The sequence below is a fragment of the Rhinoraja longicauda genome, chromosome 25 (assembly GCF_053455715.1).
Source record: "Rhinoraja longicauda isolate Sanriku21f chromosome 25, sRhiLon1.1, whole genome shotgun sequence".
Classification (NCBI taxonomy): Eukaryota; Metazoa; Chordata; class Chondrichthyes; order Rajiformes; family Arhynchobatidae; genus Rhinoraja; species Rhinoraja longicauda.
In genome coordinates, this window is record NC_135977.1 from 24,845,817 (window position 1) to 24,869,553 (window position 23,737).

The 23,737-nt window shown below is 46.3% G+C and overlaps 1 protein-coding gene across 1 annotated transcript in view; it reads right to left on the reverse strand.

Annotated features, from left to right (window-relative positions):
- LOC144605978 (transmembrane protein 132C-like) overlaps window positions 1–23,737 on the reverse strand; it is an 807,862-nt gene that overhangs the window by 771,155 nt on the left and 12,970 nt on the right. The gene's annotated exons all lie outside the window — the stretch shown is intronic.

Below are 23,737 nucleotides of genomic sequence, written 5' to 3' on the forward strand. Positions count from 1 at the left end.
TAGTCAGCAGAAAGACTGTAATGTTGAAATTGTACAGGGCATTGGTGAGGCCGAATCTGGAGTATGGTGTGCAGTTCTGGTCGCCAAATTATAGGAAGGATGTCGACAAAATGGAGAGGGTACAGAGGAGATTTACTAGAATGTTGCCTGGGTTTCAGCACTTAGGCTACAGAGAGAGGTTGAACAGGTTGGGTCTTTATTCTTTGGAGCGTAGAAGGTTGAGGGGGGACTTGATAGAGGTTTTTTAAATTTTGAGAGGGACGGACAGAGTTGATGTGGGTAGGCTTTTCCCTTTGAGAGTGGGGAAGATTCCAACAAGGGGACATAGCTTCAGAATTGAGGGACAAAGGTTTAGGGGTAACATGAGGGGGAACTTCTTTACTCAGAGGGTTGTGGCTGTATGGAATGGGCTTCTGGTGGAAGTGGTGGAGGCTGGCTCGATTTTATTATTTAAGAGTAAATTGGATAGGTATATGGATAGGAGGGGATTGGAGGGTTATGGTCTGAGTGCAGGTAGATGAGACTAGGTCAGGGAGAATGGTCGGCGTGGACTGGTAGGGCCGGACAGGCCTGTTTCCATGCTGTAGTTGTTATATGTTATATGTTATATGTGTACATGATTACATTCACGGACTGCGAAAATGGCGCCAAAACATGGCGCCTCTTGCCTGCGGGCTCAGTGGATTATTTCTGTACACTTGCTAATTGGGGCTGTGCTAATCGGGGGTATGGCAGTCTACGGGACTGTTTGCAAGAAAATAATTTCACTGTGCATTTGCACTTCACACATGTGACAATAAAAGCAAATTGATCATTGAATCAATCCATGGACAGTGTCCAGATACAGGCCAAAGGGAATAACGTTCAGTGCAAGATAAAGTCCAGTGAAGTCTGATTATAGATAGGGGCAATTTAAAGAAGTCAGTCAACCTGAAAACCTGCACCTTTTTGGAATGTGGGAGGAAACTGGAGCACCCGGTGAAAGCCCACGCGATCACAGGGAGAACGTACAAACTCCGTACAGGCAGCTCCCGAGGTCAGGATCGAACCGGGGTCTCTAGTGAGGGAGCAGCTCTACCCCTGCACCACTGCACGCCCACAGGTTATTAGTCAAAATGAATAACTAAAGACGACTTCTTCCTGAACCATGGCTGCTCCTGCACCATTAGTTACAGGTTAACTCAAATTAACCAAGTGCTGGAGCACACCCTTGCTTCATGTGCAGCTGATTGAAGACGATGCTTATCCAGTGCAACGTCCATGCAGTATCAAACACAGAGAACTGTGGGGAGGGGGGAGAGGAGAGGGAGGGGTGAAGGGCGTGGGGGAGGGGTGAGGGGGAGGGGTGAAGGGCATGGGGAGAGGTGAAGGGCATGGGGGAGGGGTGAGGAGGAAGGGTGAAGGGCATGGGGGAGAGGTGGTCATGGGGGAGGGGTGAAGGGCATGGGGGAGGGGTGAAGGGCATGGGGAGGGGTGAAGAGCATGGGGGAGGGGTGATGGGTGAGGGGGAGGGGTGAGGGGGAGGGGTGAGGGGGAGGGGTGAGGGGGAGGGGTGAGGGGGAGGGGTGAGGGGGAGGGGTGAGGGGGAGGGGTGAGGGGGAGGGGGAGGGGTGAAGGGCATGGGGGAGAGGTGGTCATGGGGGAGGGGTGATGGGTGAGGGGGAGGGGTGAGGGGGAGGGGTGAGGGGGAGGGGTGAGGGGGAGGGGGGGAGGGGGAGGGGTGAAGGGCATGGGGGAGGGGCGAGGGTGAGGAGAGGGTGCTGCATCAATGCAGGAGAGGTTTGGACCCAACTTGGGTCCACTTGGTCCAGTTATTACTTAACAAAAGAAAAATCCTTCCGTTTTGAAATTTAAAATTAATATTCTCATGGAAACTCAAATCACCATTTAAGTTCTTTATTTTAAATCCCGTTTTCCCGATTGTTGCATTATTCACACAGCAGGCCAATTGCGAGTCTATTTTGTCAGTGGGATACTGGTTTCCTATATACTTATCAACTGGCTTCAAAGCTGGATTTTTCTCAATGGGAACATACTTACCGAATTATATTTCATTATCTGACATAAATACAGGCAATCCTTTGTGGCAACGTACTATAAAAAGATTAAGAAAATCTATAGTTAAAGCTTTGGGACTAAGCATTTTTATTAGTTTGCTTTAAAATGAATTTCAAATGGATTTTAATTATGGCATTTGTCAAGATAACTAAATGCAGGAAGAAGGTTCTCCTGAGTACAGACTTATTAGAAATGCATACATCCTGAAGGAAATTCTCCGCGGAATATTGACACGTTAGAAATGCTTACAGCTCGCATTTAGCAAAGAAGCTTAGCTGGGTTTTATGCATCTGCACAGCAGAATAGAGAACAGAAATCTGCTAACATCTCCAATCAGTTTCTAAATGGGCATGGGATGCAGCGCAGTGGTAGAGCGCTGAGGCCCCAGGTTCAATCCCCGGCATCTCCACTCGTTGCGTCCACTCACAGCGGTGGAGTTGCTGCCTTACAGCGTCAGAGACCCGGGCTCGATCCTGACTGTGGGTGCTATCTGTACGGAGTTTGCACGTCCTCCCCATGACCTGCGTGGGTTTTCTCCAGGGGCTCCAGTTGCCACCCACCCTCCAAAAACATACAGGTTTGTAGGCTAATTGGTTTGGTGAAATTGTAAATTGTCCCCAGTGTGCGTAGGATAGTGTTAATGTGCTGGGATTGCTGGTCGGCACGGACTCGGTGGGCTGAAGGGCCTGTTTCCGTGCTGTAGCTCTGAACTAAACTAATGAAACAAATTGGAAAGCAGTTGACTCGCCAAACAGGGGCGCAGCAGGAGAGTCGCTGCCTCACAGCGCCAGAGACCCTGGTTCAATCCTGACTACGGGTGCTGTCTGTGTGGAGTTTGTATGTTCTTCCTGTGACCACGTGGGTTTTTTCCAGGTGCTCCGCTTTCCTTCCACATTCCAAAGATGTGCAGTTTTGTAGGTTAATTGGCTTCGGTAAAATTGTCCCTAGTGTGTAGTATATGAAAGTGGGATAACATAGAACTAGTGTATGGGTGAATGCTGGTCGACACGGACTAGGTGGGCCGAAGGGCTTGTTTCCATGCTGTATCTGCATACCAAATAGTCAAACGCATTAATTTTAATTAATCCATTTTTTAAAAACACTGGCAATACATTCGGTCAGCCTTCCAGAGGAAATTCCCCGCAATTTGTCCCTGTTCGACGCAGAGTGGAAATTTGTATTGCAATAGGACAGCAAAAAAAAACAAGTTTTATCGGTAAATAGACCAAGTGCAGCACCCTCTCCTCCCCTTCTCCTCCCATTCTCCTCCCCTCCCCTCCCCCTCCTCCCCTCCCCCTCTTCCCCCCCTCCTCCCCTTCTCCTCCCCTCCCCTCCCCCCCACTCCTCCCCTCCCCTCCCCCCACTCCTCTTCCCTTCCCCCCTGCTCCCTTCCCCCTCCTCCCCTCCCCCTCCCCCTCCCCTCCCCCCACTCCTCCCCTCCCCTCCCCACTCCACTTCCCTTCCCCCAGCTCCCTTCCCCCTCCTCCCCTCCCCCTCCTCCCCTCCCCCTCCTCCCCTTCCTCCCTTCCCCCTCCCCTCCCCCCTCCTCCCCTCCCCCTCCTACCCCCCTCCATCCCCCTTATCCTCCATCCTCCACCCTCCATCACTAGAAGATAGATTTAAACTTTAAAATGTGAATAACTTTAAAAATATAACACCGATTTCAATGAAACGTCTTCCATTAGCACCAAAGGGACAACGGTGATTAAGGTGGGCCTAAAATTGTCGCGCTATCATGTACCATTTTGGCTGTAGTTCAGGAACAAACAAACGAGTGTTTTACTATATAGATGTCTTCATCTTCTGTCCCTGTCCAAATAGTACACTTAGTTAAAATAAAACCTCAGGATTCCTACAAAAGTTTCAGACCCAAAGGCAAATCTGCAAGGCCGGAGCCAAACTGATACTTAGCAAATCATGAAAGACTTGGACTTGTGGGGTGGGGAAACATAGAAAATAGGTGCAGGAGGAGGCCATTCGGCCCTTCGAGCCTGCACCGCCATTCAATATGATCATGGCTGATCATCCAGCTCAGTAACCTGCCTTCTCTCCATACCCCCTGATCCCTTTAGCCACAAGGGCCACACCTAACTCCCTCTTAAATATAGCCAATGAACTGGCCTCAACTACCTTCTGTGGCAGAGAATTCCACAGACTCACCACTCTCTATGTGAAGAAATGTTTTCTCATCTCGGTCCTAAAAGACTTCCCCCTTATCCTTAAGCTGTGACCCCTGGTTCTGGACTTCCCCAACATCGGGAACAATCTTCCCGCATCTAGCCTGTCCAACCCCTTAAGAATTTTATATGTTTCAATAAGATCCCCCCTCAGTCTTCTAAATTCCAGCGAGTATAAGGGAGAAATGGGACGGGAAAATGCAGTCCTTTCTGTTCCGGCTGCAGAATCAGGATATGTTTCATCGCTGTTCACCCAACTTCAAAATGTGTTTCTGAAGAAAGTGAGTCACTGAGCCAACACCGAGTCCGGATGCAATCACGCTGAGAACACACTGCTCGAGAAACTTAAATGATCAAAGCACATTCCTGAAGAGATTATCGTCAGAAATTGATTTCACCCTTTTTTGTCGCGCTACGCCACCACAGCATTTTGGACTGAAACTGAACAGCACAAAAACTTGTGACAGCGACTGATACAAATTCTCGAATGGCGTTAGGAGAGTGTATATCTAGAAGGTGCACGACAATGGAATCCACCCAGTTCCTGGCAAGGTTAGCACTATTGACCATTTACAGCCCAGCAATAGCAGAAGATCAAGAGGTAGAAGATTGGCTTTAAAGGCAGCACACTCCTGTGACAGTCATGGCGGGTAAGAGGGAGGTTGTAAGGGAAAGGCATACAGCTCCCAGTTTTCTATCCCACAAAATGCTGGAGTAACTCAGCGGGACAGGCAGCATCTCTGGAGAGAAGGAATGGGTGACGCTTGGGGTCGACACCCTTCTTCAGACATGACTGAGTCTGAAGAAGGGTCTCGACCCAAAATATTTGGATAGGTGGATGGATATTCAGGAAAGAGAGGGGCGTGGAAAATGTGCGGGCGGATAAGACCTGGTGTGGGCATCATGTGGACAGAAGCGTCTGTTTAAATGATGACCAACTTATTCAGACAGACGTCATATCTATTTTGAGTGCTAAACAAATCAGACTTAATGACAATGCTGCAAACCTTAGCAGGTCAGGCTGTACTTCATATCATATCATATCATATCATATATATACAGCCGGAAACAGGCCTTTTCGCCCTCCAAGTCCGTGCCGCCCAGCGATCCCCGCACATTAACACTATCCTACACCCACTAGGGACAATTTTTACATTTACCCAGCCAATTAACCTACATACCTGTACGTCTTTGGAGTGTGGGAGGAAACCGAAGATCTCGGAGAAACTTGGAGATACAAGTTAATATTTGGAGATACAAGTTAATATTTCAGTCGAGGACTGGTTAGGGGAGAGAAGCTCTTAAACTGCAGGGAGGAAGGGGGTGGGGAGTGTTGGCCAGTGTGGGCAAGTTGGGCCAAGGGCCCATTTCCACGCTGTATCACTCCATGACTCTATGAGTGACATTGAAAGAGTAAAAGCCAAGGGAAACTAGGAACTGCAGATGCAGAAATCTTGAGCAAAACACAAAGCGCTGGAGGATCTCAGCGGGTCAGGCAGCATCCATGAAGGGAATGGACAGGACCAGTTCCTGTGCTGTTCTACATTCTATGTTCCAGTGGGTGTTGCATCGAATAACTATATTATTTGATGCTGAGATGCTGGGAAAATGGCAGGCCCACTAATGTGAGCAGTGAATGAAAGTGCCGGCCCATTTATGCGATTGGAAAACACCACACAGAAATGATTGCTCGTGTGATTTATTCTTGATAGTGGTTTTATTTGCACTATTTGTTCATAAAAAACAGGTGCTAACTGATTTAATTTCTAGGCTAATCTCTTAATAATTTATGATCTTTCCTTAAAAATGCTGTCGAAAACTCTTAAGGCCACACAGGCAGGTCGTGTTCGCTATGTTAGACTGTCATTTCATATTCTATAACTGGTGCATGGAAATAGTCACAAAAAGCTGGAGTAACTCAGTGGGACTGGCAGCATCTCTGGAGAGAAGGAATGGGTGACGTTTTGGGTCGAGACCTTCCTTCAGAGAGCTTCAGACCAGTCCGAAGAAGGCTCTCGAACCAAAACGTCACCCATTCCTTCTATCCCGAGATGCTGCCTGGCCTGCTGAGTTACTCCAGCATTTTGTGTCTAATCTTCGGTGTAAACCAGCACCTGCAGTTCCTTCGTAGGGAGGGTGAAAATTTTTATTTTTAATAGACAGTCAGAAATTAATTATCTTTTTATATCACTGAGCATACACATAATTACAATATTATTTGTCACATGAAAAACAACTATAGATGTTTTGAGATCATACAGGCAAGTGCATGTTGTGAATATTTAACAACATGAAAGATGTACTGCCATTAATTATTAGTGACCTATATAACAATACAATTATACCAAAACATGTTTAAATAAACTGGTTCAGAGTTGAGTTTTATTGATTCAAATTAATATTTCCACTTCTGTATTCACCATTTAAAATCAGATTTTGATTTACCCGTGCATAGCTAAATGAAGTTTTATGTATTTTGAGATTAAAATTGCTTGTCGTGTAATGTGTTTTTTATAAAGAATAATGTTCATCATAAAGACAACAGATGTGCTGTGGACACAAAGGCAAATTTGCGAACAAGAGGAGTGTTAGTTTAGTTTATGTAGTTCAGAGATACAGCGCGGAAACAGGCCCTTCGGCCCACCGAGTCCGTGCTGACCAGCGATCTCCATACACTAACACTATCCAGCACACTAGGGGCAATCCACAATCTTTACCAAAGCCAATTAACCTGCGAACCTGTACATCTTCGGAGTGTGTGGAGGAAACCTGAGCACCCGGGGAAAACCCACGCGGTCACGGGAAGAATGTACAAACTCGGTACAGACAGCACCCGCAGTCGGGATCGGACCTGGGTTCTCTGGTGCTGCGAGGCAGTAACTTTACCCGCTGCGCCACTCTTTGCTGCTGCAGAATTGAACATACCGAGCAGTTTTAGACATGCATAAGCACGGACAAGCACACACTCGCATCATCTAAACGTCCCACGATAGTATTCCCAATAACCCTTCTCTCCTTGTCCCAGGAACCCCGCTAATAGAGTGTGGTTACCATTCTAACCACTCATTTGCAGCATCAGAACTGCAGCAAAGACACGCAGTGCTCCATGCAACAATGCAGCCACTGATACTTGCAGGCCCTGGAATGGATGCACGGGGATAATGCTCAACTCTTCCATCAAGTGCAACATTATAATTAATAGGGGCAGCACAGTGGCTCAGCAGTCGAGTTCCAGCCCTACAGTGCCAGAGGAAGGTACATCCTTTTGATCCGAGGCAGTGGCCTCTGATTCTAGACTCTCCCACTATTGGAGGCATCCTTTCACTGGAATTTTTTGTTTCATAATATTCCTATGAAATACCTCGGGACATTTTGATACACGAAAGGTTCTATATAACACATGCTGCTGCCAAATCTCTTCCCCCCCCCCCCCCCCCCCCCCCCCCCCCACCCCCCCCCCCCCCCGCCTCACAGGTGAATTAGTGGCTGGCCATGGAGATAGTTGGTAGCAACCAAAGGTCAATGATATATGCATTGCCCTGACATAGCAGGCGGCACAGTGTCGCAGCGGCAAAGCTACTGCCTTACAGCGCCAGAGACCCCGGTTCGATCCTGACCAAAGGTTCTCTCTGTACAGTGTTTGTACATTCTCCCCGTGACCTGCGTGGGTTTTGTCCGAGATCTTTAGTTTCGTCCCACACTCCAAAGACGTACAGGTTTGTAGGTTAATTGGCTTGGTATAAATGTAAATTGTCCATAGTGTGTGTAGGATAGTATTAATGTGCGGGGATCACTGGTTGGCGCGGACTCGGTGGGCCGAAGGGCCTGTTTCCACTCTGTACCTCTCAACTAAACCAATCTAAAGCAAAAGGAAATACAATGATCTGCAGTGGGGAGAGAGATGCTCCACTTGTTGGATAAAACAACAAACCGAGAGAAATATCTGGATGCTAACCAACTGGATGCTTACAAGAACACTGCACAACACAGCATCTCATTAAAAGAAAAATCCATTTAATGGCACCATTGCATAATGTTTCAATCTTTTCACCTCAAACACAAATGGCAGTGAACCAGAATGTCTCGAACATGTGACAAACTAAATAATTTAGCCCACTCATGCAAGCAATTATGTTGGAATCACCCACCAACTTGGCCGGAGGTCGGGCTGGCCGGTCGAGGACACAACGCTGACAATAAAGAGGGACCCAGCGTTGGGGGGGGGGGGGGGCACTGAGAGAACAAAGAGGAACCCAGCGTGGGGGTGTGGGGCAAAGATACTAGAGGAACAAGATAGACCACTCGACCTTAAAAACCGTAGTACGTCACGGCGCCATTTTCGTGGGCAGAAACTTGCAGAAACATTTAAAAAGAAAAATAACAAAAATCTGTGAATTGATAGATGAGATATATTCTGCATTTTAATGGTATAATCGCACAAACTGGTCCCCCGAAACACCGATTACACTGCGAGAGGCAGAGCGAACGGGTGGTTTTGCCTGCTAAAATGGCGGACGTTACGCTCCTTTGCGTACTACACTTCAGTATAGGCGATTTCAACGGAGTGGTCCATCTTGTTCCTCTAGTATCTTTGATGTGGGGTGCCAAGAGAACAGAGAGAGACCCAGCGTGGGGGAGTCGCTGAGAACCAAGAGGAACTATTGCGGACCACATTGTAACTTTGTCGGCGCCCTTTACGTGGCGACCCTTTGCATACTTTGTGTATGGGGTGCAAAGCAAAGAACTTCCCTGTGACATGTTACACGCATGATAATAAAATATCAATCAATTTTACCAAGAAATTCCTAACCTTGAGTTATTAAAATCATTACGTGTTTCTTAGTGAGCACATTAAAACCAAATTCAATTTTCTGCTAGGCTTTAAACTATTGTGATGAGTGAATTAGCTGGAGAATGGCTGCAAATTGTGCGGGTTGAAAGATAAAAGGATGACATTTCAGGAGGTGCTGCTTTCAATCGTTAAAATTGTTTTGAAAGATTATTACGATTCAAAAGGGTGTTGAAAAGAAATGGTAACATTTTACAGGATACCATCGATATTCTTCGGTACGATAAAGGGTGCTTAGGAGCAAATTAGGGAAAACTGGGCCTCAAAGTTGTTGATAACTAATTTGGCAGGAGTGCATTCCAGGGAATATAATCTCCTTGATTTTCCCTGATCACCTAATATAGTTTCTCTCTAGCCTTCAGAGACCTAATGTCTCTAGAGATACAGCGCGGAAACAGGCCCTTCGGCCCACCGAGTCCACCCCACACCAACACTATCCCACACACTAGAGACAATTTACAATTTTACAGAAGCCAATTCAACCACAAACTCGCACGCCTTTGAATTATAAAGGTCATGTTCACCACAGCTGAAGAAGAAAATAAATATATAAGCAGGATGAAAATGTTTTATTCCTAACTGAACCTGTGATACACACGCACACACACACATTATATACATACATATATAACAATGTGGACAAAGCTTGAGATATATATCCCTATATATACTCACACATATATACACATACACACACACATATATATATACATGACACTAAAATATATGTGTATATATATATATGTATGTAGATTATATATGTGTGTTTGTGTATATAGTGTGTGTATATATAGAGATACATCTCAAACTTTGTTGTCCACATGTTTATATATGTATGTATATAAAGTGTATATATATAAAGTGTATCATATCATATCATATATATACAGCCGGAAACAGGCCTTTTCGGCCCACCAAGTCCATGCCGCCCAATGATCCCCGCACACTAACACTATCCTACACCCACTAGGGACAATTTTTACATTTACCCAGCCAATTAACCTACATACCTGTACGTCTTTGGAGTGTGGGAGGAAACCGAAGATCTCGGAGAAAACCCACGCAGGTCACGGGGAGAACGTACAAACTCCTTACAGTGCAGCACCCGTAGTCAGGATCGAACCTGAGTCTCCGGCGCTGCATTCGCTGTAAAGCAGCAACTCTACCGCTGCGCTACCGTGCCGCCCATATATATATATATATACACACTTTATATACATACATATATAAACGTGGACAACAAAGTTTGAGATGTGTCCCTATATATACACACACTATATATATATATATATATATATATATATATACACACACACTTATATATAATCTACACACATATATATATACACACATATATTTTAATGTCATGTGTGCAGAGGTACAGAGAAACGGTTTATGTTGCATACTAGTTAGTCAGTGGAAAGACTATACATGATTACAATCGAGGCATCCACAGTGTTCAGATCCAGGATAAAGGGACTAATAGGAATATCACACAGGGATTGTGGCTTGTTATGTCGGAAAATAACTGCAGATGCTGGTACAAATCGAAGGTATTTATTCACAAAATGCTGGAGTAACTCAGCAGGTCCGGCAGCATCTCGGAGAGAAGGAATGGGTGACATTTCAGGTCGAGACCCTTCTTCAGACTGATTGTGGCTTTATATTTAGAGGAAAAGTGATGCACCCGTTGTTGTTCAACAAAGCAAACACAATCAAATCAAGAGATGGAAGGTAGAAGAAATCAAGAGGGCAAGGGATTTATATTGAATACTTTTTGAGGGATTTTAAATGAGCTAATATCACATTAACCAATACATAAATATCTGGAATTTAGGAAGTGGATTTTGGCTTGATAATAAAACCAGCTGCTGATTTGATGACACTCAAAATCTACCACAATTTAGAAAACATAAATAAGATATTTTTAAAAATGGGTTTTATTAAATCTTGCCAAAACTTGGTTAGTTGGACTGAAAGCCCATTTATTCTGTCATCAAACCTTATATGATGTGGGACAGCTCCTAAAGTACAGCGATGAATTGATAATGCAAGTGGAAAAACATGTTATTAAATGAGATTGTAGATCAGTGGAATTGCAAATCCTAGAATTAATTCACTGTGAAGCTGTTAATCCAGCCGAGAGTAGATTATGGAGACTGCTAGGGTGGGGGGTAGGGGGGTGGGAGAGAGGGCAGATATTGGGAAAGCAGTTGGTATACTTGGCATTCAGTGATCTCAAGACAACAGATGCGAATGAGAACGAGCATTCATGCCCCTGAGCCACCCGCACCCATTCCCACACAGCCTGCATGCACTCCCCCCTTCTCCCTGCATTACCCGCCCGTCTCCGGCACATATTCATCGTCCCCATTTGCATCGTTCTCGCCGTGAAGCCAACCACCTTTCAAGTGGCTTCGCCTCAATCCTAAATTTGCCTTGGCGCGTTTAAACACGCATCGCCCATTATTTTGGGACCAGGTTCCAAAACACGACCGTTGTAAAGGATAGTTCCAGAACACTGGTTCAGCCACGAACCCGTGCTCTCTCTGCCCTCCCCCACCACCTCACCCAGCAGCCAGTCTTCCGACTCCGACGCGCACAAACCTGCCCCTCCGCTCCATCTCCAGATTCACGCAACAGGAAATTGAGGGGGGGGGGGGGGGTGGGGGGTGGGGTGGGGGGGTGCCTTTGTAAAATGCTAAGAAGGATTTACGACATTACTTAATCACGGACAGTGAGTCGGAACCGGAGAACACGAGCGCGTAAAAGCCACAAGTCACAAGCAAAATGCTTAAGAGGGGATTTTTCTCTTCGTCTCTCTCTCCCGAGTAGTGAACGTATGCAACAAGCCCCCGGCTAAAATATTAACAATGTCAATGAAGTGAAACTTTCAAGTGTAATGATAGCCAGAACAGTGACAGCTTCAATGGGGAGGAGTGTGTCAACTGAGTGGCTAGTTATGTGCTGCACAGTTCCCAGCCTCAGTATCTCACAGGCTGCTTGACCCCCAACCTTTTGTGTTGTTAACACAATATATCCATTTATCAAAAGATCCTTTACAGCTCCATACACAAAGCATTCAGTCACACAGTACAAGGAGTTAACATGCACAGACAGTGTCTGCACTGTGGAAGCAGCGGAATAAATTCCCTCTCTCCATTCCTCAACTCGATGAAAGCCTTTGGTGATCGAGATAGTTTCTGTTTCTTCATCTCTAGTGTAAGAGTAACAGATAAGGTGTTTACAAAAAGTGGTGGTGGGGGGGGGGGGGGGGGGGGGGGCCGAATAACAATCCGATGCAGGAAAGCAAATACATTTTGCAAATAGTCTGAGGAAGGGTCTCGACCCGAAACGTCACCCATTCCTTCCCTCCAGAGATGCTGCCTGTCCCACTGAGTTACTCCAGCATTTTGTGTCTGTCTTCGGTTTAAACCAGCAACTGCAGTTCCTTCCCATGCTATTTTCCATCAAAGCCAAATTGGATAAAGTCAAGTATGAAATTGTGAGGGGAAAAGATAGAGTGAATGCACACCTAGTCTTCTAGCCAGGTTAGGGGAAAGCACAAAACAGAGGACATAGGTTTAAGGTGAGATGAGGGCAGGAGTTAATCAGAAACTGCAGGGTAACTTTTCCAATCAGAGGGAGGAGAGTGCCTAGGGTTGACAACTTCCTCACTCCCAAATACGGGTCAAGGTGATGTCATCACCCCGCGCCCCACGTGACCTCACCCAGCCAGCGGCCACGTGCTTCCGCTCCACCAATGGCGGCCGCCCGGGCCGGGAGGCGGGTTGCCATGCAACCTCCGTTAGGCGGCGAACAGGCCTACACTATCAGGGATTGCAGCGGCCCCCGGGCTACAGTGGCCGGGCCTACAGCATCGGGGCCTACAGTCCCCGGGCCTACAGCGCCGTCCGGGCCTAATACGGGACAAGGGCGGTCCCGAACGGGACAAAACAATTTAGCCGAAAATACGGGATGTCCCGGCTAATACGGGACAGTTGGCAACCCTAGGTGTGCCCAAGAAGGAAATGTGGCAGTATAATAGCATTTAAAAAGTGAAGAAGGGTCTCGGCCTGAAACATTACCGAAACGTCACCCATTCCTTCTATCCAGAGATGCTGCCTGTCCCGTTGAGATACTCCAGCATTTTGCGTTTATCTTCTGCTTTTAAAAGAAACTTGGAATAGGCACATGGATAGGGGAAGTTTAGAGAGATATGGGGCAAATGGGGGACCAGCTTAGATGGAGCATCTACGTCACCATGGGCTGAAGGCCCCGTTTCTATGCTCTGTGGCCACATGGTTCAATGGTGCTTTGACTGCCACCTGTGCAAATGTACAGTGAAATTATTTTCTTACAAACAATCCTGTAGAGTATTTCCATCCCCAAGCATATCCCTGATTAGCAAAATGTACAGAAATAATCCACTGATCCCGCATGCAAGAGGCGCCGTGTTTTGGTGCCATTTTCAGTCCAGGCCGCTCCCTGCTTCATATGAGGGGTGCCCGGTCCAGGCGAGCCCCAGGCTGCTGTGAGGCCTCCTGCGGTTGCCTTCCTTGGACGTGCGGATCGACCTGCGGACGGAAGTCTTGTCGTCGCCCGTTCATCTTTGTTCCCTGGGGATACCCCCCACGGCCAACCTTCAGAAATACCCTAGAGATACAGCATAGACACAGGCCCTTCGGCCCATCGACCACCTCATACACTAGCACTATCCCACACACTAGAGACAATATCCTGTACACTTTTCAGAAGTCAATCAACCCACAAACTTGTATGTCTTTGGAGTGTGGGAGGAAACCGGAGCACCCGGAGAAAACCCACGTGGTCACAGGGAGAATGTACAATCTCTGTACAATTAGCACCTAAAGTCAGGATCAAACCCGGGCCTCTGGCGCTGTGAGGCAGCAGCTCTACCGCTGTGCCACCGTGCCACCCCAAAATACTGATGACCATCACAGATACTGATGAAAATCCCAGCATCCGATTTCCTTCTAGGTGCTTTCATACTTTGCTGCTTGCCACGTCTTTCTTGCTAATGCATCTTTTTTTTTTACTATTCAAGAACAAAAGAAAAGGTTTGTGATAGATAACCTTAGACACAAGCCACACGAGGGATTTTTAAACTACTTTAGATTGATCTTAATCAGTTGGATCCGCAAGGCTCCAGCCTAAATAACATCAATTATAAATCTGTGCTGAGAGCTTTATACAACAAATATACAACACAACAAATGGTCTAAAGGTAACACGCACGTCCTCAGGCAATCCTTGGTTTATTGCAGGTCACACATGGAAAATAAGAGATCCAGAAAATTGGTTTGTATTTCATATCAGAAGGCATTCGAAGTAAGCAACAAAAAAATATATATTATTATCAAGGCCACACTAGCTAACAGATCATCGTAAAATGTTAGCATCAACTGCTCCCGAGGAGCACTGCAAAGCATCATTTGAAATATATATTAATGCTTGGCAAAAATAGTTTTTTTTTAAAATCAGACTGTGTCTTGGCATTTTGCACTCAACACATTAACCTACTCAATTTCCCACTGTTCGAAACGTTGCCACGTTTCCATTAGAGCCAAATGCTCACCTTTTACAGATGTGTGTCTTCGATGAGGATTAAGTTTTAGTTCAGAGATACAGCATGGAAACAGGGCCTAAAGGACCACCAATCACCCATTCATACTGGTAATTACATCATATATACATTGGGGGCAATTTACAGAGGCCAATTAACCTACAAACCCACACATATTTGGGATGTGGGAAGAAACACGAACACCCAGAGTAAACCCACATGGTCACAGGGAGAACATGCAAACTCCACACGGATAGCACCAGAGGTCAGGATCTAACCTGGGTCTCTGAGGCTGAAGAACAGTCCCAAGCTCTTTTCATTCTTTTTCTCCAGAGATGCTACCTGACTGCTGAGTTCCTTCAGCACTGTGTGTCTATCTTGGGTTTGTAGGTTAATAAGTCACTGTAAATTGCCCCTAATGCACAGGGAACGGATGCAAAAGTGGCACATGATAGAACGAGTGTGAATGCGTGCTCGATGTTTGGCATGGACTCGTTTCCAAGCTACATCTCTCAACTAAATGACCTGATCTCTGACCTGTTGCAGTTCTTTTAGACAATAGACAATAGGTGCAGGAGGAGGCCATTCGGCCCTTCGAGCCAGCAATGGTACCATGCTGGAGCAGGGAATGCAATCGTAAGCCAATGTAAGAATATCATTTGCTCCAAGCCAAGGCACTGAGTGAGTTGGACCTTCTAATGGACAGGAGCATTCCTTTCATCTTACAACCCTTCCTTCTCACGAGTGAAAGAGGCAATCCCGCAGGGAGGGGTAACTTGGCAATGATCGGCAGAGCTGTACGCTGCTCCCACACGGCACGTGAGGCGACGAGACGAGAGGAACTGCAGATGCCGGTTTACGCAAAAGGACACAAAGTGCTGGAGTAACTCAGCAGTTCAGACTGCCTCTCTGGAGAACCTGGATAGGTGACAGGTCGGGTCGGCACCCTTCTCCAGACTGACTGCAGGGGCAAGAATGCGAGCGGGGACATAGGAAAGCTGGAAGAGAGGAAGAGAGGGGAGGCAGGGCAAAGCAGGGGAGGCAATAGGTGCACACGGACGACGGGGGAGTTGTGATCGTCTAATGGTTGGACAAAGGCCAGAGATGAAAGCTAGTGGCGGACTGAATTGTTGCAAATTGTGAAGCTGGAGGAAGGAAAGTAGAGGGAGGTGTGAGTGCAGGTGGGACACAGGGGATGGGGATGGTTGTTAGAGGTTACCTAAAATTGGAGAATTTAACATTCAATGGAGTATGATGCTGTCCTCCAGCAGTTTATTTCTTGGATCAGCTGCTGTTTGAAGTTTTCCCTGTGACTAGGTGGGATCCCTCTGGGTGCTCCAGCTCCCTCACACATCCCAAAGACATGCCGGTTTGTAGGTGGCTTGGCCTCTGTAAGATGGCTCCAAGTGTGCAAGGTGTGGATGCAAAAGTGAGATACGGTAGAACTGGCGTGAACGGGTGATTGGTGGTCAGCGTGGACTCAGTGGGCCGAAGGGCCTGTTTCCTTACCGTATTGCCAATCAATCTCAGCATCTGTAGTCTCTCTCTCTCGTTATCTAAGGGGTTTGCTGGAGGAATTTTGAAATCTCTCTATTCTGGATACAAAGATTGTCATGTTAAATCTAAAATTGAGATGAGGTTGTATGCAAGTAAGAGCGTTGAGGTGCTGCGGTTTAGCCAGGCCCATGGGATTCACTCAGTCAGTGTGAATGAGGTTTACAGATGCAATTAATGCACACTCCTCTGGTCACTGGTTTAAGTTCAGTGTTTTCCAGTACATTTAAGAGACCTTTGGATAGTTTAGTTTAGTTTATTGTCACGTGCACCGAGGTACAGCAAAAAGCATTTCGTTACTTGCTATCCTGTCAGCGGAAAGACCATACGTGATTACAATCGAACCATCCAGAGTGTACAGGTACAGGATGAAGGGAATAACGTTTAGTGCAAGATTAAGTCGGGTAAAGTCCGATTAAAGATAGTCCGAGGGTCTCCAATAAGGTAGATGGTAGTTCGGGACCGCTCTCTAGTCCCGACAAGGCGGCACGGTGGCGCAGCGGTAGAGTTGCTGCTTTACAGCGAATGCAGCGCCGGAGACTCAGGTTCGATCCTGACTACGGGTGCTGCACTGTAAGGAGTTTGTACGTTCTCCCCGTGACCTGCGTGGGTTTTCTCCGAGATCTTCGGTTTCCTCCCACACTCCAAAGACGTACAGGTATGCAGGTTAATTGGCTGGGTAAATGTAAAAATTGTCCCTAGTGGGTGTAGGATAGTGTTAATGTGCGGGGATCGCTGGGCGGCACGGACTTGGAGGGCCGAAAAGGCCTGTTTCCGGCTGTATATATATGATATGATATGAAGGATATGCAGGGAATGGATTAGGTACAGCCACATAAGACTTGGTCTTGGCATCATGTTCGGCACAGACATTGTGGGCTGAAGGGGCTGTTCTTGTTCTATCCTCTATGTTCTACAACACTCCAGTGCTGCACTCCATTTACAACTCACCCACAAAGTAAATAGAGACAGTGGCAGTGAAAGCATGATGCTTGAGAGCTACTTGCACCATTCCTACTGAATGACAGTTTATTTAATGAGATCTTCTCACTGACCTTTAATCGTTGGGAAGCCTGTCTATCAATGATAGCGTGGTTATGATTGCCCTTTAGGTGTCAGTATATTTTGAGGTGTTTTAGCTTATTCTGGTAATCCCCATTTTGATTTTGATGGTTATTTTGGAAGTCGTCCTTTAATTGCAGTGCTGGCACGACATAGAACACCACTGTGTGGGAACAGGCCCTTCAGCCCACAACACAAGGCTAAGGTAAGAAGGGTCTCGACCCGAAACATCACCCATTCCTTCTCTCCCGAGATGCTGCCTGACCTGCTGAGTTACTCCAGCATTTTGTGAATAAATTAATAAGGTAAACTAATCTTCCCTGCCTGCACGCGCTCCACATCCCTCCATTCCTTGCCCATCTAAAAACCTCTTCAACATTTTAGTTTGTTTCACTAAAACTATTCTGGTTTAGATTAGTTTAATGATGTGGCATGGAAACAGGCCCTTCAGCCAACGCTGGCCATTGATCAGGCTCGTTTCCCACTCCCCTGACTCCCAGTCTGAAGAAGGGTCTCAACCTGGAATGTCACCCATGCCTTCTCTCCAGAGATGCTGCCTGACGCGCTGAGTTACTCCAGCATTTTATGTCTATTGGCCGACCATTGATCACCTGTTCACATGAGTTCTACGTTATCCCACTTTCCCATCTACCCCCTACACGCTCGGGCACTTTATAGAGGCCAATTAACCTACAAACACGCAGGTTTTGGGGGTGCGGAAAGAAACCGCAGCACCTGGAGAAATCCCACACGGTCACAGGGAGAACGTTCAAACTCCAAACAAATAGCACCCGTATATCAAATAATGTAGAACAGGGAGGAGGTCAAGCACCTCGTAACCTAGTGCCAAGACACAAACATTTCCCTCAACATCAGCAAGACAAAGGAGATTGCTATTGACCTCAGGAAGCCAAGCTGTGCACGTCCCCCTGTATATTTACATTGACGGCACTGAAGTAGAGATGGTTGAAAAGTCTGAAGAAGGGTCTCGACCCGAAACGTCACCCATTCCTTCTCTCCCGAGATGCTGCCTGACCTGCTGAGTTATTCCAGCATTTTGTGAATAAATCGATTTGTACCAGCATCTGCAGTTATTTTCTTATACTACTGGTTGAAAGCAAAGATACTAGAGGAACAAGATGGACCACTCCGTTGAAATCGCCTATACTGAGGTGTAGCATGCAAAGGAGCCATTTTAGTAGGCAAAACCCACCGTTTCTTATGCCTCTCGCAGTGTAATCAGTGTTTTGGGGGAACAGTATGTGTGATGATACCATTAAAATGCAGAATATATCTCATCTACCGATTCACAGATTTTTGTTATTTTTCTTTTTAAACGTTTCTGCAAGTTTCTGCCTACTAAAATGGCGTCATGACGTACTACGGTTTTTAGGGTCGAGTGGTATATCTTGTTCCTCTAGTATCTTTGGTTGAAAGCTTCAGGTTGCCAGGAATAAATATCACAAGCAACTTGCCTGGACTAGCCATTTTGAAGCAATGACCAAGAAAGCACACCGATGCCTCTACCTCCTCAGATGGCTTAGGACGTTTGGCACGTCCCCAACAACTCTCACCAACTTCTACAGATGTGCCTTACAAAGCATTTCATCGAAATGCATCACAGCTTCGTTCGGGAACAACTCCATCCAAGACCGCAAGAAAGTGCAGAGAATTGGGGACGCAGCCCAGACCATCACACAAACTAACCTCCCTTCCACTGATTCCATCTACACTTCATGCTGTCTGGGCAAGGCCAGCAGCATAATCAAGGACCAGTCTCACCATGGACACTCTCTCTTCTCCCCTCTCCCATCAGGCTGGAGATACAGAAGTGTGAAAACACTTATCTCGAGATGCAAAGACACACTTCTAGATTCAGGGACTGTTTCTTCTCAGCTGTTATCGGGCAACTGAACCATCCTATCACCAACTAGAGAGCACTTCTGAGCCACCATTTATCTCATTGGAAACCTTCAGACTATCTTATAGACAATAGACAATAGACAGCACCGCCATTCAACGTGATCATGGCTGATCATTCTCAATCAGTACCCCGTTCCTGCCTTCTCCCCATACCCCCTGACTCCGCTATCCTTAAGAGCTCTATCTAGCTCTCTCTTGAATGCATTCAGAGAATTGGCCTCCACTGCCTTCTGAGGCAGAGAATTCCACAGATTCACAACTCTCTGACTGAAAAAGTTTTTTCTCATCTCAGTTCTAAATGGCCTACCCCTTATTCTTAAACTGTGGCCCCTTGATCTTTAATCGGACTTTACCTTGCACGAAACATTATTCCCTTTAGACTGTATCTGTACACAGTGGAGGTCGATAGTAGTTCAGGACTTGCACTCTAGTTGTGGTAGGATAATTCAGTTGCCTGATAACAGCTGGGAAGAAACTGCCCCTGAATCTGGAGGCGTGGGTTTTCACACTTATGTACCTTTTGCCTGATGGGAGAGGGGAGAAGAGGGAGTGGCCAGGGTCCTTGATTATGCTGGTATAAATGGAGTCAATGGAATTCTCTGCCTCAGAAGGCAGTGGAGGCCAATTCTCTGAATGCATTCAAGAGAGATCTGGATGGAGCTCTTAAGGATAGCGGAGTCAGGGGGTATGGGGAGAAGGGAGGAACGGGGTACTGATTGAGAATGATCAGCCATGATCACATTGAATGGCGGTGCTGTCTATTGTCTATTGTCTATAAGATAGTCTGAAGGTTTCCAATGAGATAAATGGTAGCTCAGAAATGGTAGTCAGGGGGTATGGGGAGAAGGCAGGAATGGTGTACTGATTGAGAATGATCGGCCATGATCACATTGAATGGCGGTGCTGGCTCGAAGGGCCGAATGGCCTCCTCCTGCACCTATTGTCTATTGTCTATGGAAGCGAGGTTGGTTTGTGTGACGGTCTGGGCTGTGTCCACACCTCGTTGATTTGGCTCAGTTGGTGCGTGACCATTTCTGTGCTTAATTCTGTTTACATGCAATGCACTTCACTGCATATTTGCGTTGAGCTTGTAATGTTTGCTCAAATAACCACATTTACAGCTGAAGACTAAGACACAGTGAGATTCTTTGTTCCACTCTCTGCGGCCCGTTCATTGTGTATTCAGCGCGGCGAGCAAACTAAAGTCAAACCACTTTGACCACTTCAGTTAGCCTGTTGAGCTTAACATAGAGAACATCATCTGCCCTGAGAGTGAAATAAAACAAAATATATCTTATATATAAACACATTTCTATGTATGCCATGTTTAACACACTCAAGAATAAGATAAATCAAGTGCAGATGTGTACTTTAGGAAATGCCTCAAGTGCATTTACAAAGCGATTATCTGCTCGAGTCCAGTTGAGTGAATAGTCCTTTTGCCAAAATAATTATTCACTTGACAATAATTCACTTTGAAGGACAGGTTATATTCTTCCAAAACTATCCTTACCTTTTGCTTAAGATCAATTTTAGATGAAATAGCAATATGAAAAGGACCATATTTTTCATCGGTGGCATCAGTTCAGGACCTTTATTGGTTGCCCCTCAGAGGGATTCAATAAAGGCAGCAAATCAAAGGATGAAAATGGTGTTACTATCAGCAGGAACTGAACACTCAAAAACATTCAACGCAGGCGATTATTAGGCAGGCCCTCATTCATCCTCGTCTATTCTCTCCTCCAGCTCTTCGCCCTCCCCCAATTTCAGTCTGAAGAAGGGTCTCGACCCCAAACGTCACCCATCCTTTCTCCCCAGAGACCCTGCCCGACCTGCTGAGGTACTCCAGCACTTTGTGCCGGTCTTCAGTCTATTGTTTCGATACAATCGCTACTTGTTTTAATTAGACGATTAATCCTCCACGTCGCCAGCAGAGGAATGTCAGAGAGAGAAAGAAAATAAAAGACAGTGAGTTGGAGGGTTATGCAGCGTCATGGTGGACATAGATAGGTGGTGTTTCAGGTTGGGGCCCCGATTCACACTGATGGAGGTGGAGGGGAGAAAGCTGGAAGAGAAGTGATGGTGGGACAAAGTCTGGCAAGTGATAGGTGGATACAGGCAAAGAAGGGTTTGATTAGTGGATGGTTTGGACAAAGGCCAGAGATGAAAAGACAAAGTGTGAGATGAGGAGATAAAGGTGTGCTGTCATTATCTGGTGACGCTGCCAACAGTTACATTCAAGTTATGGAAGGAATTCTATGTTTGGTTGGGAATGGGTGTGAAGTCAGAGATGGGGCACAAAGAAAGGAGTTGGCAAATGCTTTATAATCCTTTAGACTTTAGAGATACAGCGTGGAAACAGGCCCTTCGGCCCACCGAGTCCTCAGCGACTAGCGATCTTGCTGTACACTGGCACTATCCTACACACAAGGGACAATTTACAATTTTACCGAAGCCAATTAACCTACAAACCCGTATGAATTGGGAGTGTGGGTCGAAATCAGAGCATGCAGAGAAAACCCAGGCGGTCACGGGGAGAATGTATAAACTCCGTACAGACAGCACCCGGCTAGGATAGCAGCACATTTGGAAAGTGGTGAAATCATTGGACAAAGTCAGCATGGATTTATGAAAGGTAAATCATGTCTGACGAATCTTATAGAATTTTTCGAGGATATAACTAGTAGAGTGGATAAGGGAGAACCAGTGGATGTGTTATATCTGGACTTCCAGAACGCTTTCGACAAGGTCCCACATAGGAGATTAGTATGCAAACATAAAGCACACAGTATTGTGGGTTCAGTATTGATGTGGATAGAGAACTGGCTGGCAGACAGGAAGCAAAGAGTAGGAATAAACGGGTCCTTTTCAGAATGGCAGACAGTGACTAGTGGGGTACCGCAAGGCTCAGTGCTGGGACCCCAGCTATTTACAATATATATTAATGATTTGGACGAAGGAATTGAATGCAACATCTCCAAGTTTGTGGATGACACGAAGCTGGGGGGCAGTGTTAGCTGTGAGGAGGATGCTAGGAGGCTGCAACATGCCTTGGATAGGTTAGGCGAGTGGGCAAATGCATGGCAGATGCAGTATAATGTGGATAAATGTGAGGTTATCCACTTTGGTGGCATGAACAGGAAAGCAGACTATTATCTGAATGGTGGCCGATTAAGAAAAGGGGAGATGCAACGAGACCTGGGTGTCGTGGTACACCAGTCATTGAAAGTAGGCATGCAGGTGCAGCAGGCAGTGAAGAAAGCGAATGGTATGTTGGCATTCATAGCGAGGGGATTTGAGTATAGGAGCAGGGAGGTTCTGCTGCAGTTGTACAGGGCATTAGTGAGACCACACCTGGAGTATTGCATACAGTTTTGGTCTCCTAATCTGAGGAAAGACATTCCAGCCTTAGAGGGAGTACAGAGAAGGTTCACCAGATTGATTCCTGGGATGGCAGGACTTTCATATGAAGAAAGACTGGATAAACTCGGCTTGTACTTGCTGGAATTTAGAAGATTGAGGGGGGATCTTATAGAAACTTACAAAATTCTTGAGGTTGGACAGGCTCGATGCAGGAAGATTGTTCCCGATGTTGGGGAAGTCCAGTACAAGGGGTCACAGTTTAAGGATAAGGGGGAAGTCTTTTAGGACCGAGATGAGAAAGTTGTTTTTCACACAGAGAGTGGTGAATCTGTGGAATTCTCTGCCACGGAGGGTAGTTGAGGCCAGTTCATTTGGCTATATTTAAGAGGGAGTTAGATGTGGCCCTTGTGGCTAAAGGGATCAGGGGGTATGGAGAGAAGGCAGGTACAGGATACTGAGTTGGATGATCAGCCATGTGCTGGGATAGTGCTGTTTCCACCCATAGTATATGGGTGATCGGTGGTTGGCACGGACTCGGTGGGGCGAAGGGCCTGTTATCTCTAAAACAATCAGAACTAAATTACCACAACCATTTGCAGCTTGACCCTATAGTGTGTAGAGAAGGCACAGAGGAAGGAAGCCAGCTGCAGGGACAATGAATGTTGCACTTCACTTCTAATTGTGTTTTCAAACCATCCAGTCTTCACCCTCGCTCGGTCCTCTGTTCCCCATGATATTTATCCAGCTACTGATCTTCCCAACCTGCCCTCATCTCTAACAGCATCTGACGTAGCCGCTTCCACCCCACTGGCAGCACAGCCCAGGCATCGACCGCCCAGCGTAAGAAAACCGGTCCCCCACATCTGCCTTCAACTTTGCACCTCAGTTACTGAGAACGTTGTGGAGGATGCAGAAAGCTACCGAGAAGGACCCTGCGAGATATAGAAGCTTAAGTTTTAGATCATGTTCTGCCTGATAAATGCTGCTGAGGGTTGCAGGATTAAACAAATTGCGTTATATAGAGACGGAGAGACACACAGACGCACACTTACTATAGTGCATTTCTTCAAATTCTTCTTGGAAGACACAGACATTTCTTTAAACTCTCCCATACAGCAAATACACAGACACACACACACACACACACACACAATAATGTGTTTC